Here is a 9504-nt window from a genome sequence, read left to right as displayed (position 1 = left end):
ACTCAGGGCAGAGTTAGAGAAAGGATTGAAGGAGCTGAAGGGGTTTGCAACACCATAAGAACAACAATATCAACCAACCAGAGCTTCCAGGGACTAAACCACCATCCAAAGACTACACATGGACAGACCCATGGCTCCAGTCACTTATGTAGCAGAGGATGGCCTTGTTGGGCATCAATGGGAGAAGAAGACCTTTGTCCTGCCAAGGCTTGATGCCCCAGTGTAGGAGAATGTCAGGGTGGGGAGGCACGAAGATGTGGTGGACGGGTGAACACCCTCATAGAAGCAGGGGGAAGGGGGATGGTATAGAGGGCTTATGGATGGGAAACTGGGAAAGGGAATAACATTTAAAATGTAAATTTAAAAAATCCAATAAAAAAAATACGCTCAGGGCAATGTGAGTATAAGTAACTTTTTGAAAGGTTGACTGCAGCTTCCAGATTGGAAAGATGGTGAGATCATCTGTTCTCAAGGTCAGGGTTGTTGGTACACATCTGTCAGCCCAGGGTTTGGGATGTAGAGGTGGCAGGATCAGAAATTCAAGGTCAGCTTCAGCTGTGTGGTGAATTTGAGACCAGCCTGGATAATATAAGATCCTGTCAAAGCACAATCAAACAAGTCTGAGGCAGGAGTTCAGTTGGTAGAACGCTTACCTAGCATGCCCAGAGCTCTGTGCTCTTCCCTAATGCCATATAACTTGGGAGTAGGGGCTGGAGAGATGGCTCCTTGGTTCAAAGCAGTTGCTGCCTCTAAGGCTTGCTGTTCTTGCAGAAGACCCAAGTTCAGCTTCCAACATTCGAATGAGGTGGCTCTTAGCTGCCTGTAACTCCAGTTCCAGGGATCCAATACCTTCTCCTAGCCTCAGAGGGTGCCTGTAAGCACGCAACATACATCCAGGCAGACACACAAACACAATAAATAAATCTCTAAAAAATAAACAAACCTGGTTTGTTGGTGTTTAATGGCCCTTAGCACTAAGAAAGCAAAGGCAGGAGGATCAAGAGTACAAGGTCATCTTCAGCTACAAGGAGAGTTCAAGGCCAGTCTGGGATGCTGGAAACCTTTTTGATAAACAGAAAGAAAAAGGAAGAGGAGGGAAGGAAGGGGGAGGATAGAAGGAAGGAAGGAAGGAAGGTAGGAAGGAAGGAAGGAAGGAAGGAAGGAAGGAAGGAAGGAAGGAAGGAAGGAAGAAAATGAGTAAGGTTGGCATCGCCCATGCACAGTGTACTGTGTGCCCTGGTTGTGGTCTAAGGGCTTTGTAGAAGTCAGAAAAAGCATTGGTGGGTAAGCAAATGGGGGCTGTAAGGAAAGGCTCACTGGCTAAAGTTTTGCTTCATGGACTCTCAATCACGGTAGATCATGTGGTCTTTGATTGACAGGTTGCTCCTCTGATTCCTCGTCTGCATCGTGTTCTTGCGTATAACAGACTCCCCATCAGGTTTTAGGGTCACAAAGGTTTTAGGGTTTTGCAGATATTAGTAAGACTCTAATGAGAAAGACCACACCCTCTTTACTTCCTGTCCCACCCTGGCTTGTGACTTTTGTCACCTCAAGGACTAAAACACTATGCCTGTAAAACTCTGAAATCTTTGAACAGAGGGTAGTTTGCTCTAATATTGGAGTGTGAGCTACCTAGAGAAGGTCGACTGCATAATTTAGGTGTCACTGTTTATCTCAAAAATGTGAAGTGCCCTGAGCAGCTCTGGTGAGCCACATCCCGGTGCTTGTTCAGCTGTGGCTCTATTCCTTTCCCTTTAACAGGGGTAAACCATTCTGTTCTATTAATAAACTTGTTTATTTTGTAGGTATAATATGCTTTCTTTACTCTTTACCAATGCCACACATGTGAACACTGCATTTCAATGTATGCACCCCTGGGATAAGTTTATTTCAATTTCTCTTCTGCCAGGGTTAGGCTGTTTGCTCCCTGCTTCTCTCTCTCTCTCTCTCTCTCTCTCTCTCTCTCTCTCTCTCTCTCTCTCTCTCTCTCTCTCTCTCCCCATGTTTCCTCCTTTTTAAATTGTGACTATAAGATCATTCTTACCAAGAAAACTCCTCATAAGCATTCTGAGTCCATATGCTTACCAGGTACATTAACAGTTTAAACAACAAGAAGGGTTAAATACATCTTCAGAGATGTTCAGCGAAGTCTTCACTTGTGTATCAATACAGCTTTCTACAATGTCCATCAATCAGAAAAGAAGGAAGTAGAGTTGGATCAATGTTTTCATATGCGTTTTCTCTGTTGAAGATTTAGGTGATCCTTTTTAATATGTTTATTAGTCATTCTTGTGGATCTTCTGTCTGTTACTTGGTCCTTCCTTCCAATTTTCTGAGGTTTTTTTTTTTTATATTATGATTTAGAAGAGATCTTTGTTCCCAAGATCAAGTACTAAGATCAAAGATATTGAGCAGAGTGCATCTTGGTCTATCAGAAGTGTGAGCTACCTGGAGATGGCCATTTGTAAAATGTCACTGTTTATCTAAGCCATTAAGAGCACCAGTTGCTCTTCCATTGGGCATGGGTTCAATTCCCAGCATCCACATGTTGGCTCCATTACCGTCTCAAGAGACCCTACACCCCTTTCAGCCTCTGCAGAATCCAAGCATGCAGATGGTGCACAAACAACACTCAGGCAAAATACCCCATACATAAAAATTATATAATAAAAACAAGTATTAAAAATAGCCATCTGGGCCAACAAGATGATGCAGCGATTGCTGTTGAACTGAGCTCACTTCTGGGACCTACATAAAGGTACAAGAAAAGAATGAAGTCTACTAAGTTGTGTTCTGACCTCTGCATACAGCCATGGCATGCGCACCCCCCCAACATCATGTATAGCTACACAGCAGTAATAACAAATTTTATTTAAAGAGCCAGTCATTTTTCTCTCACATGGCTTATTTCTATTGCCACGCCATCTTTTGATTATGTTCATGGAAAGCTTTCTCCTGGTGAGAAGTTCACAATATTTAGTTAGGTGTCCAGTCTGGAACAGTGGCTTCTGAGTGCTAAGCTACAGCAGACATGATTTAAAAGGATAAAATCTCCCCCCACCAGGAGCGATGTTGCAGGAATCTTCCTGGAATAAGCACCGTGACACAGATGAGAATGGAAGTGATGAGATGCCACTGGTGGGCGGAAGCCAGGACAGCTCCCGAAAGGCTTCCTCCCAGGTCTGGTTTATAGTCCCATTCTGTATTCTAAAACCACAAGGTGGGGAGGGCAAGCAAGCAAGAATTTACAAAAGCTCACAGGGCAGTCAGCAGGTTGCCAAGGGCAACAGACCATTGTCTCAGCTCTGCCTCCAGGTCACTCTGGTCCAGGTAGCAAGTGAAGTCAGGCTTGGCAAAAATAGGCAGTAGAAACAGTGTTTTAAGTACCTAAAGAGATCAATACGTCAGCATCCGATAATTGGCCTTTCGTACCTTATTCTACTTCAGTAAGATTGTGTGTTAACATGTACAAGGTTCTGGCCTTAATCCCAAGAATCATTAAGAAAAATGATTACGCATACACCTGGCCCTCCATATCTACAGATTCCGTGTGGTTTCAATCAACCTCAGTTCAAAAATAACTGGAATCTGCAGAAACTTTCTTGTCAGTATTCTCTAAGCAAGATACTGAAACAGCTCCTTATTTGCATAGCATTTGTGTTGCACTGTTTACTGCACGCTCTGTAGAGATGATTTGCTGCCGGTAACACAGGGCTTTTGATGGCTCGGCAGCTACAGGTGCTTGTCACTGTAACAGCTCCCCAGATCTGAGGAGGCCCCAAGACCTTAGTACAACTGACTCCATAATGGAAATACCATTCAGGCCATAAAACTCAGCATGTAGTCGGAAAACCCCACCTGCCAACAAAACAAAGACCTAATTCATCAAAGTCCACAGTTCTGAGATGGTCTCCAAATGTGCTAACCTTGCTTTCTGGCTTCCGTAGTTCCCAGGGTAGTCACCAACTGACTAATAAAGATTTTTTTCTTGGCTCAAACCTGAGTCTGAGTAGTTTTGTCTGGTGGATAGTTGACAACAGTCACCAAGCCTGTGACCTAAGTTCGATCCCCTTACACGGTAGATGAAGAGAATTGACACCTACAAATGTCCTATATACTGCACCTGCCCCCCCAAATAAATGTAACCAAAATTGTATAAATGTAAAGGACAGTGTATATAGATTACATGTAAATACCTCCTTCTTTCTGTGAGGTACTGGGATGGCTGCAGACTCAGGAACTCTTGAGTACACTGGACTCAGTCCCCTCAGGGGTACTATAGACCTGTGTCTACTTGTACAATATCCATGATTATTTTTATGCTTAAATCTTTGTCCCTGCTAGAAAATATTTTTATTTTATTTAATCTTGTTTTAAATTTTGAGACAGGGTCTCTCTCTGTTGCCCTAACTGGCCTGGAACTTGCTGTATAGACTAGGCTAGCTACAAACTCAGAGATCACTCTGCCTCTGTGAGATTAAAACCATGAACAAGTCATGCCTGATTTTGGAAGAGATTTTGATGATTTAAAGGAAGGTTGTGCACTTGTTAAGCCAATTCTACCTTCTGGGTTAAATAACCACCAGGCCTTTGCGGGCTGATGCTAATAATAGTCACACATAGTCCAAACTAGAAAAATGACAGGTGGCCTGGTAAGTGGGCACACCATGCTCCCAACATTCAGCACTCACTGGTCACCAACCCACAAGGTGGACAGTGTTTATGCAGTTAGTCTCTTAGGCCCTTTGGCTCCCATTCTGAAGGGCAGGGATTGATCCGGTTAAAGTGCCCATTTTAAAGTATGCCTCTGCAGGCATAGATTAGCTTTTTGCAAAACTAGGCACAACTTGTTCTACGAGATGTTTTTTTGAAAACTCACAAGTTATTTTAGACATCTCAATTTTTTGATTTCTTGAGGAAAAAACAGTGCAGTCTCAATTAGACAAGTTTAATTTATTTTCAAGGGCACTATTTTGGGAAGATTTAAAATCAATGTAATGGGTAGTATATTTTATTTTTGCAGAAGTGAAGAATGCAATTTCCCCATCTTCTGCAACATTTCATTAAGACAACTCAAAGTAAAAACAGTCACAAAGTTGGTCAAAATCTAGTGCTGTGTTTATTGAGCTGTGTGTACAGGCAGCAAAGGAAAATGACCTGGGCATGGTAGTACATAGTACTTGGGGACTGAACCAGGAGCACCACAAATGGGAAGATAGTCTGTGCTATGTGGTAAAAGAAACCCTGTCTCTAAAAGGGAGGTTTTGTGTTGGGTTGAGGACTCAGCTGTGTCTCTACCCTAAGAAAAAAGGACGTGTGTATGGTAACACGTACCATAGACACACACAGAGAGAAATGACTACAGATATATAAAGATATATAAAGTTGGGTTTATAGTCACCATCACCAGCCTTGTCCTCATCATCATCAGTATCATTTTCATCATCATATAATCATCAATCATCATCACCATCACCATCACCACTGTCTTTGTGTATGGAAGCCAGAGTTGACATCTGGTGTCTTCTTCAAATGTCTCCCATGTAATTTTTTTTACTACATGTATATGATATATGGTAGAGGCTCAGGAGTGCCACAGCATACATTGAGGACAGGGGGCAGAGGACAAATTTCAGGGGTCAGTCCTTCCACTGAGGTTCCAGGGATCAAACTCCAGTCTTCGGACTTTGGCAGCAAGTGCTTCCACTGAGCCATCCTGCGGTCCCCCTTTTAGTTTTTGAGACATGGTCTCACACTGAACCTGGAGGTCACTGGTTGCCCTATGCTGACTGAGCAGCAAGCCCAAGGGGTCCTTTTTGTGTCTGACTTCCCAGTCCTGGAACAACAAGTATTCACGTCCATGCTCAGCTTTTATACCAGTGCTGGGATCTGAACTCACGTCCTCAGGCTTGCATGGCAAGCACTTTACCAATGGATCATGGTCTTCAGTGCCCCTTTATTGGTTTTGGAATTGGGAACCATTACTTCACTCTATAAATTACAGTAAATGCTGCATTTGATGGGCTGAGCAAACGAGCCAGTCTTACGGAGACGGTAGGGAGAGCAGAGGCAAAGTACAAGAAGATCAGTCATCTCTGTCATTCCCTCCTGTGATGGGCAGGAGGGATTAAAACAAAGTCAGCCAACTAAACAAACAAATGACAAATGGGCAGGCGTCAGATTACTCTAGGCTTCCTTCCATGATGATTAAAGATCACAACTGAAACAGAGAGTCCCCCTTCCAGGCTCTGGAGAATGTGGCTTCCTGGCTTCTGAATGAGTCAGTCAACAACTTAGCTTTGGTTTAAGGACATGGAACTTCAGTGTGGGTGATTCCAATTTGACTGTCAGCTTGTCTGTGTAGCCCAGTACAGGGATTTGGTCTGAAGCAGTGGTGCTGCCTACAATACTTAAATAAAATCTCACTGAGTTGTTTAATGTACAATTTTTTTAAAACAGTAATAGGGCTGATTAATAGAAGGTGTGGCCTTGTTAAAGTGTGTCACTGTGAAGGTGTGGTAATCCAGTCTCTTCCTGGCTGCCTCCAAGATGTAAAACTCTCAGTCCTCTTTCCAGTACCATGTCTGCCTGAATGCTGCCATATTTCCTAACATGATAATAACGTATTAATCCCCTGAAACTGTAAGCCAGCCCGAATTAAATATTTTCATTTATAAGAGTTGCCATGGTCATGGTGTCTCTTCACAGCAATGAAACCCTAAGATAGACTCCATCTGCATAGCTGTCTTAGTTACACTTTTATTGCTGTGGGAAGACATCATGAACAAGGCAACTTATATATAAAGGATTTTACTGGGGGCTTACATTTCAGAGCATGAATCTGTGACCATCATAGAGGGGAGCATGGTAGCAGGCAGTCATGGTGCTGAAGCAGTAGCTGAGAGTTTATATCTTAAGACATACCGGGAGTTAGGGTGGAGTAGGGAGAGAACTAACTGCAACAGCATATGGAATGTTCTGAATGAGAATGGTTCCTATAGTTCATATATTTGGATGCTTATTCTAAAGTTGGTGAAACTGTTTGAGAAGGATTAGGAGGCATCATGGCCATGTTGGAGATAGCTATCTGTCTGTGCCATGTTTCCTGCCATGGTGGTCATGGACTCTACTGGGAGGCTTACCATGAACTTGTTAATCTGTGTAACAAATTTTTACGGAAGGTGCCACATGTAGTCAATCTATAGAACCTATCTTTATGTACTTTACAAAAAGTTCTAATGTAGTAATATTTTAACTTTATTGTACACGTGGGATTGAGCTAATGACCACCTAGAAAGTTTTCACCAAACTGTGCTGTGCTTTAATGTGCCTAAAATAAACTACTTAGGGTCAGCTTCCCAAAGTTTGAACCAATATCAGCTAATGAGTCACGTTGAAGCAAACTACCTTCTTGTCTCCCAGAGATTGTTATTCTTCTGGGTGTGATGATCTCAGAGGCCCACCACCACCACTCTACTACTCTCTGGAACTTTGGACTCCAAATTCAAGATTTCCTTTCTAAGTTGCCTTGGTCATGGTATCTCTTCACAGCAATAGAAAATCAACTGAGACAGCATGGGCTTTTGAAAGCTCAAAGCCCATCTCCTCCAACACATCTCCTCCAACAAGGCCACACCTCCTAATCCTTCACAAATAGTTCTACTGACTTAGGACCAAGTATTCAAACATATGTGCCTATAGGGTCCATTCTCATTCAAACCACCTTCTACTCCCTGGCCTCCATAAGCCTATGGCTACATCATAATACAAAGTGCACTTAGTCCAACTTCAAAAGTCCTCAAAAGTCTTTCACAGTCTCAACACTGTTTAAGAGTCCAAAGTCTCTTCTGAGATTCAAGGCAATCCTTAATTGCCTCAAGTTAATTCCTGCAAAAGCAAAAAGCAAATTACATATTTCCAACATACAATTGCATGGAATTTATATTACCATTCCGAGAGAGAGAGAGAGAGAGAGAGAGAGAGAGAGAGAGAGAGAGAGAGAGAGAGAGAGAGAGAGAGGGAGAGGGGAAAGTGGGCATTGTGAGAAAATACTGGACCAAAGCAAGACAAAAACCCAGCAGGGCAAACACCAAATCCTGAAGATCTGTGTCCGGCGTGAAAGGGCTCAGTTGGCTCTTCCTTTGGGTTTTACTGATGTAACACTTCTCTCTTGGACTGCTTCTGCCCACTGTGTACCATCCTTCTTGGCAGATGTCTCATGGCCCTGGCATCTCCAACATCTTGGGGTCTCCCATACAATCTAGGTTTCAATTTTACAGCTTCATGAAACTGCCCTCTCAGAACTTCCACAGAAGTACTCTCCTGCCTCATGCCTGGCCTCATTTAAAATGTTACAGCAAATGGTTCTCAACCTTCTTAATGCTATGATAGTTTAATGCAGTTCCTCACGTTGTGGTGACCCCCAAACACAAGATTATTTTCATTGCTACTTCATAACTGTAATTTTGCTACTGTTATGAATTGTAATGTAAACATCCATATTTTCCAATGGTCTTAGGTGACTCCTGTGAGAGGGGTCGAGACCTACAAGTTGACAACCATGCCTCAGAGAAAGATTCCACAACCCTCTTACTCCTGAATCTTTCATGACTCGAAAGCCTGATCACATAAACAACACTGCCAGATTTGACTGCCACTGTGACACGGAGCTTGGCTTTCTCCTTGAACACATCTGTATAAGCTTCTCCTTGTTGTTTTAAGGACTGATGTTTCCAGGCCTTTTTTGTTGTTGTTGTTGTTCGTACATTGGAAGCTGTTTGGGTAGGGGTTGGACTGGTGCTGCTTGTATTCAAATGTTAAATTCTGTACCCCATAGACTTATATTTTCCAAAATCTAGTTTAATAAGGGAACTTAAATGCTTTAACCTCCCTTCTAGCCCACCGCCCACCAGAAGTAGTTGAAAGGAAAGGTTAATAAGGTAAGAGAGGATGTGGACCTGTTTAGACATAGTTCTTTGGGGCAGTCCCAATCTTCTTTGTCAGAATAGCAGCAATTCAGTTCACAGGAATGAGCATCAGCTGTTCTGAAGAGGCGGAGAGGCTCTACCAATCAGCCCAAGTCCCCAAAAGTGGTAAGAAACTGGAACATCACCAGAAGTTATTGGTCCGTTTCTCTCTATGAAGTCACAACAAATGATGACCAGTGAAGAAGGCAAGGCAAAACAATGCTACAGTGTCATCAGTGATGACCAGAGTCAGCCAAAAGTGGCAAGGTAAACCAATACCATACAGCATGGTCCACTGTCTGTTGATTATATTTATAGTTATACTGTTCCTTAACATCACACTGTTCTCCAAGGATATGCTCTAGCAAAACATCACATGACTCTTTCAAGGCAGCTTCCAGAAAAATACCATGTGTCTGTTCTCAGCAAGACATTCTCCCATGCATCTGCTTCAACAAAAACATTCTCTCAGAAGATAGTTTCCAGAAAAACATCACATGACACAACTGAGTCTCCAAAGGAACCAGAAAGTTCCACT

The sequence above is a fragment of the Rattus rattus genome, chromosome 3 (genome assembly GCF_011064425.1).
Source record: "Rattus rattus isolate New Zealand chromosome 3, Rrattus_CSIRO_v1, whole genome shotgun sequence".
Lineage (NCBI taxonomy): Eukaryota > Metazoa > Chordata > Mammalia > Rodentia > Muridae > Rattus > Rattus rattus.
Note: the sequence above shows the minus strand (reverse complement) of the source record.